Consider the following 6,924-nt stretch of genomic DNA (forward strand, 5'->3'; position numbering starts at 1 on the left):
ACGGCTTTTGTTGAGGTCACTTTTTTATTAATTTTTTTAACATTTATTTATTTTTGAGGGACAGCATGAGCAGGGGAGGCGCAGAGAGAGAGGGAGACACAGAATCCAAAGCAGGCTTCAGGCTCCGAGCTGTTAGCACAGAGCCTGACACAGAGCTCAAACTCACCAACCACAAGATCATGACCTGAGCCGAAGTCAGATGCTTAACCAGCTGAGCCACCCAGGTGCCCCTGTTGAGTCACCCTTGACCCTCATGTTGGAAAATCCAATAGCTCATTTTCTATGCACTTCTTCCTCTGATCTCAGTAGACTTGACTCTGTTGTTCATTCTCTCCTTCATGAATCCCATTCTTTGCCTGTCTACTCCTACTCTCTGCTTTCTTGATTCTCCTAACTGCTGCTCCCCTTACTAGGTCCTCTTTCCTTCCTAAACTCTAAGCTGGGCTTTCACAAAGACTCTGTCCTCAGCACTCTTCTCTATCTAAGGAGATGGGGGATCTGAACTGTTGCATGGCTATAAATATAAATGCCATCTATCTGAAGTCTTCAGAAATGAACTCCCTCCTTGGTCCCTCCCCTGAACTCCAGGCTCATAGAACCATGGTGTACCTGGATGTCTGTTGGGTGTCTCAAATTTAACAAGTCAGTCACAGATCTTGGGGTACCCCACCCCAATCTTCTCCCTCCAATGCTCATATCCTGGTAGCATTAGGCTCAGCCCCAATGTATCAGTTTCTCTCATATCCCACATGTAATCCAGCCTTAAATTTTGCCATCCGCTATCCCTTCCTTCACCCCCTCACTCCTATGAAGCAACCTTCTTACTCTCCTGGACACTGCAATGTCCCAATGGATCTTCCTCCTTCTATCTTCACTCTACATCCCACTCCATGGTCAAGTCTCCTCAAAGAAGAAAGGGACCTGCCCAGTTATAGGTCAGATCATATAATTTTGGCAACCTTCCTTTGGCTCCATATCATAGTTAGAATAAAGTCCAGAGTTTCTATATACTGAGGCCCCTGGTCCTCCCTCACTTCCCTGCCTTTCTCCCCATCTTTATGCTCCAGTCACACTGGCCTCTTGCTGGTCTGTGTCTGTGCCAAACGTGATTCTGCTTGGACTTTTGCATATGCTGTTTCCTCTTCCTGAAAAACCTGGCCCCTGCTCTCTGTGGGGGTCACCTCCTCACTTCTTTCAGTTCTCTGCTCAGAGAGTAACCTACAGAAGACTTCTCTGTGATTCTATCTACAATTGCATTCTCCCCATTCCCTGTCACTCCTGACCCTCTTTTACTTGTCTTCATAGAACTTACCTGCCACTATATTTTAGAGTAATTGATTTAATGATTATCTGTGTCTCATATCTGTGTCTCTGAAGCCTAAAACAGTACTATTTGTCACATCACAATCTGTTGGTAGACGGGGCTTCAAAGTGACAGTGGCTTTCAAGCTTGGTTCTAACAATGAAATCCTTTCTCTCCTTTCACATCAAGGCTGTATTTTGTGGTGACTAGGGGATGGGGTGAGGGTTCCAGTAAGCAGGCTATGGCTTGTATAGTTTGAACTGCCTGCTGGTACCAAAGGAGAGAGCACTCACCCTTCCTTATCAACTTACAAAGTTGAGAGGCAGAAGCAGGAAAGGAATAGATGTGGTTCAATTCTCTTAGCAAACACAGAAAATGGAGTCAGACTCTTTTTCACAGGGTAAAGAAATGTTCAAGAGGTAAGACTGGCAATTTGTCCAAATTAAAATAAGAATCCTTGAATTTCAGAAGAACAGGAGTCCTTCCTGAGCAGAAAAAATGTTTTAAATCCATACACAGAGATACTGTAGTGAAATTACACAACAGAAAGATGCTAAATATTATGTATTCATACTCAGACTCTCCATCTACCCTCTTATGAAATTACCTTTAACACTGGGGCTGCAAGGATGAAAATTACATTTCACATTTACCAAACTCCTTTGCCAGCTAGGTTCTAATGAGCCCCTTCCAATCTAAAAGGAAGGAGGAACACCTGGGTGTCTCAGTCAGTTAAGCATCTGACTCTTGGTTTTGGTTCAGGTCATGATCTCTCCATTTCCTGGGTTCGAGCCCTGTGTTAGGCTCTGTGCTGATGGTGTGGAGCCTGGTTGGGATTCTCTGTTTCCCTCTTTCGCTGCCCCTCCCCCATATGTGCTGCCTCTGTCTCTCTCTCAAAATAAATAAACCTAAAAAAGCAAAATAAAATGGAGGGGATGGAGAAGTTCTTCTGCTACTGATAGTGCCTCTGACACTAAACATTGGAGGCTCTGCTTACCGCTCAGTGATGGCAGCAGGCCCTCCAGCAGCATCAGAGGAAAGTGCGGGCCAAGGGCTCCAGCCCAGGGGGTTAGCAGCTTCTGATCACTGGATAATATACCCTCACCGTTTTGTTCCCTTTCCCTTCTAATAGTTTTGTAACCAGTTCCCTATTTTAAATCCTTATTTTATTGAAATATCTAGGGCAATGGTATCCTATAGAACTTTCTACAATAAAGGAAATGTTCTGTAACTGTGATGTCCCATATAGTAGCTATGGCCACTGTCAGCCACTGAGTACTTGAAATATGGCACATGTGGCTGAGGAATTGAACTTCTAATTTTATTTAACTCAACTTTTTAATTTAAGTAAGCACTTGCAACTAGTGGCTACTGGATTGGACGACACAGTTTTAATTAAACATGGTCATCTGCTGTGTTATTGTTGTAATGAAGAAGTAGAGAATGAGAAGTCTTTCTTCTTAAATCAAAGGACTTACACAAAAAGTGGAAGCCATATATTAACAATTAGAGAGAAATTATCTGTAAATCGAAGATGAGATTCCTAACAAACACTTTAAAACCCCCATGGCTGTCTTCCTACGTTACGTTTCCTAGCATGCACTTAGCTCAGGGTTCTGTACAGCCCAGGGGGCTGCATATCACAGGCTGGAACCAAAACATGTTAGAGAGACCGGTGAGGGGGATTTCAGTTGACACCCAGCCCAGCCAAAGCCTGAATCAAGTGTAAGCATTTTTGCCAAGGAACACTAAGAGATCTCTGGTGCTTATGGGTAGGAACTGAGGAAAAGGCATTAACTATTAAATGGTTTTAAATGCTATACACATCATTGTTGGAGATAAACATGAAGGTGACCTAGCTGTTTCCTCCTGTTTATCATCTTAAACAAGGCTTTTAAATCAATGGAAATTCATACTTACTGCAAAAATTTACAACAAGCCATGTTCACTGGTTTGCAATTCCATTTTAGCAGGAAAATTACTTAAGTGTCTCTTATTCACTCGTAGCATTTGCACATATTCGATAAAGAAATGTATTTAGTTGTCTTTGTGAAGGAAAAAAAAACTGCTTGAACTAATCCCATCAAAATTTGAAATTTTTCTCAATATTCTTAAAACAAGCTTCTGTACTACTCAAAATAAAGCTATTCTAAGGGATTAAGATAAATTTTGCTTATTTTCAAAACAAGAGTCTGTTACTTCTGACTTCTCCTCATAGGTGAATGAAGTGAAGAGATTCAGACCAGGATGTTCATCTCCTTATCCTGAACTCTGGATTGAGCAGCCAGGGACTTGATGGCAGCCTTGAACCAGGTGTTGAAACTTGCTGAATCAAGTCTACCCTGTGATGCATGTTACATGGGGCAGAAGGACAATGGACTGCGGCTGTGCTCCGTGGGATGGCTGGGTCGGAGCCAAGGCCATTGGTATCCAAAGAGTTTGTGAACTGAAGGGAGCTGATACTAGGGAAAGGTCCAGTGATCTGGAGAAAGTGGAGGAATGTTCTTCCTGAGCCAGTGCACCAATGACTGCTGCAGATTTTTCAGTGATGTCCCTGGCCAGTGATGCTGGAGCACCCAATGAAATGGAGTAAGGATGCCCAGACAGAATAGACAGACATAACCAAACTCACTGGTAGACAATCTCCCTCAACATCTCAGTTCTTTTGTAGAAAACAAAACCTGGAAATTTAGGAGATAGTGAGCATTAAGTGCTATCTTTCATCTTTGTATAACAGAACACCCAACCAATAGCTAATTGCTTTGAATATTTCTGTCTTCCTTCATTTATGAATATAATGAATATTTATAGAGCTCAACATTCATCAAACTCCTACCAAGGGCTATACCCATTGACAGATGCTAAAGTCCAAAGATAAATAAAACACAATCTCTACTTTCAAGGTACTCACTATCAACTAGGCAGTCATATAAATGAATGTTTAATCAAGTATATGTATGTCACATCAAAATACTAGTATTTGTGAAGATGTAATGCTATTAGTTTAGGGTTTTAAAAAACTAAAATCTGGGGTGGATCAGTCAGCTGAGCATTTGGCTCTTGATTTCTGCTCAGGCCACGGTCTTGCAGTCATGGGATCAAGCCCCACATCAATCTCTGGACTGGGCAGGGAGCCTGCTCAAGATTCTCTCTCTCCTTCTGCCCTTTCTCCACTCATTCTCTCTCTCTCTCTCTCTCTCAAAACTAAACTCAAAATAAAATCCAATTCATTTAAACCTTGAGACCTTACATGAAGTTTGGGGTTACATTTTAGAATAAAAAGATGGCCTTCAGTCTTCTCACCTATTTAAAACCTTTCTGGGGGCACCTGGGTGGCTCAGGTGGTTAAGCATCTGACTTCGGCTCAGGTCATGATCTCACAGTCTGTGGGTTCAAGCCCCACATCAGGCTCTGTGCTGACAGCTCAAACCCTGAAGCCTGCTTCAGATCTGTGTCTCCCTCCCTCTCTGCCCCTCCTCAGCTCACTCTTTGTCTCTCTCCCTCTCTCTCAAAAATAAAATAAAGACATAAAATTTTTTTAACCTTTCTGAGGGTTCTTGTTACTGAGTCAGATCATACTTATATCCTCCAGCCCCACCTTTAGCTTCAAGAAGGGACTGTTCATAAAGGAAGGGGATTTGGAAGGTGGCTAGGAGACTAGATGGGAGGAATAAGGAAGCAAGAGTATCAGGTCCAGTGGCCTCTGAATCCAACCACCTTTTTCTCATTAGAGTTAATTTGCCCTTTCTCCTCACTCTGTCTTCTATGGCCAAATTCCATTCTCTTTTGCAGGGCTTCTCAAACTTTAAACTGAATGTGAACTACCCGGGGATCATGTTTAAAGACAGATTTTGATTCAGCAAGTCAGGGGTGGAGCCTGAAACTGCATTTCCAACCAGCTCCCAGGTGCGACATGCTGCTGGCCTCACTTTGAGTGGCAAGGTCAGTATGTCTCAATATCAGCTGCCCATGAGAATTACCTGGAAAAGGTGGACATATGCAATGACTGGCATCCACTCTAAGGGCTTCTGATTTAATTGGCTTGAATTGGGGGGGGGTGTTGTGATGGAGACTGGAATTATTTTTAAAACTTCTCAGGGGAGGTTAATAGGCAGCCAGGGTTGGGAGGCACTGTCTCAGAGCCTGCCATCCTCCTATAGTGTAACAAGATTTTCTTCTCCAACTATGCTGCTTGGGAAGACTCACACCAGAAGGCACAGGACCTACTTCTGGGACACTGGTCTTCTTTCAGGTCTGTCAGCAACTGAGGAACAAAGTATAAAGAGAGATATATTATTGTTGTGTGATATAAAATCCAAGAAAGGTGTTGTCATTTTGGTGTGCAATTGTAGTCATTCGGGGGGGTTTTTTTGTTTTTTTTTTTAATGTTTTATATATTTTTGATACAGAGAGAGACAGAGCATGAAAGGGGGAGGGGCAGAGAGAGAAGGAGACACAGAACCGGAAGCAGGCTCCAGGCTCTGAGCTAGCTGTCAGCACAGAGCCTGATGCAGGGCTCGAACCCATGAACCTGAAATCTGACCTGAGCCGAAGTCGGAGGCTTAACCCACTGAGCCACCCAGGCGCCCCACTATTGTAGTCATTTGTGATTGAGCAATTGCTTATGCATACCTGAAGGTGCAGTGTGATGGAAAGCAGGCAGAACTGGAAGGCAAGAGACCTTTCCTACCTAATGGATTCAAGCTGCTTCATAGTAAAAGTTACATGGTAATTTAAGCACTCTGCAAGCCTCAGAAGGCCATGCATGTCTGGGTCATTGACCATTGTCTGATAGAAAATGTGTGACCATTTTTCAATTTTCTGTGGAATTTGGCTTTTAAAGCCTTTTCAATATATTGCAAATATGATATGATTATGGTAGAAACCATGTGAAATAGTAGGTGTTTTGTTTTATTGGGATACTAGTCAATGTCTCACAGCTGAGGACAGAAGATGGGGAGTCAGGAGGAATATAACATCAAGGTCTTCTGAAACTAAATCCAAGGCTATTCTTACCAAGTGACTGTCACTAAAGTTCCCTGTGAAATTTTTCATTGACTCAAATTTATACAAGAACAATGGCAAGACTTGTCTGGGTGTTTTTTTTGTTTTTATCTTTTGTTTTGTTTTGTTTTTGAGAATCTAGAATCCATCTTATAATAATGAACACAAGCTCCTTTGTTGTGTCAAGTGATTTTCAAATCTTCACAAGGGCTTAATATTCTATCACCAAGCTTGAGAATTGAGTGCAAAGGCTTTGTTATAACTTAAAATATCAAGATGAGTCATAGTAGGATAGAAGGAAAGAAGGTAGAGATTCAGAGATTGTTACTGTAAGGCAGTCTCAAAATATAGTTCGGATATTACCATATTGAACTCGTCCTCAGCACTGATCCCTTGTTAACCCACTTCTCTAGACTCCCAAGGAACCTTCCTCAAGCCAGGAAAAGCGAGGCTGGATTCTGACTGCTTTCCTGGCACTGATGGTTTCAGTGCAAGGTGAAGTGGAATAGGACTTTTCTCGGTGCATAGAGATTGATGCTGAAATCCCAGACAGAGGCCAGAGGGAAATAAACTACTCTTGTTTTAAGAACCTGATCAGCTGGGGCCAGACACCTCCC

Source organism: Suricata suricatta, chromosome 4, assembly GCF_006229205.1.
Source record: "Suricata suricatta isolate VVHF042 chromosome 4, meerkat_22Aug2017_6uvM2_HiC, whole genome shotgun sequence".
Classification (NCBI taxonomy): Eukaryota; Metazoa; Chordata; class Mammalia; order Carnivora; family Herpestidae; genus Suricata; species Suricata suricatta.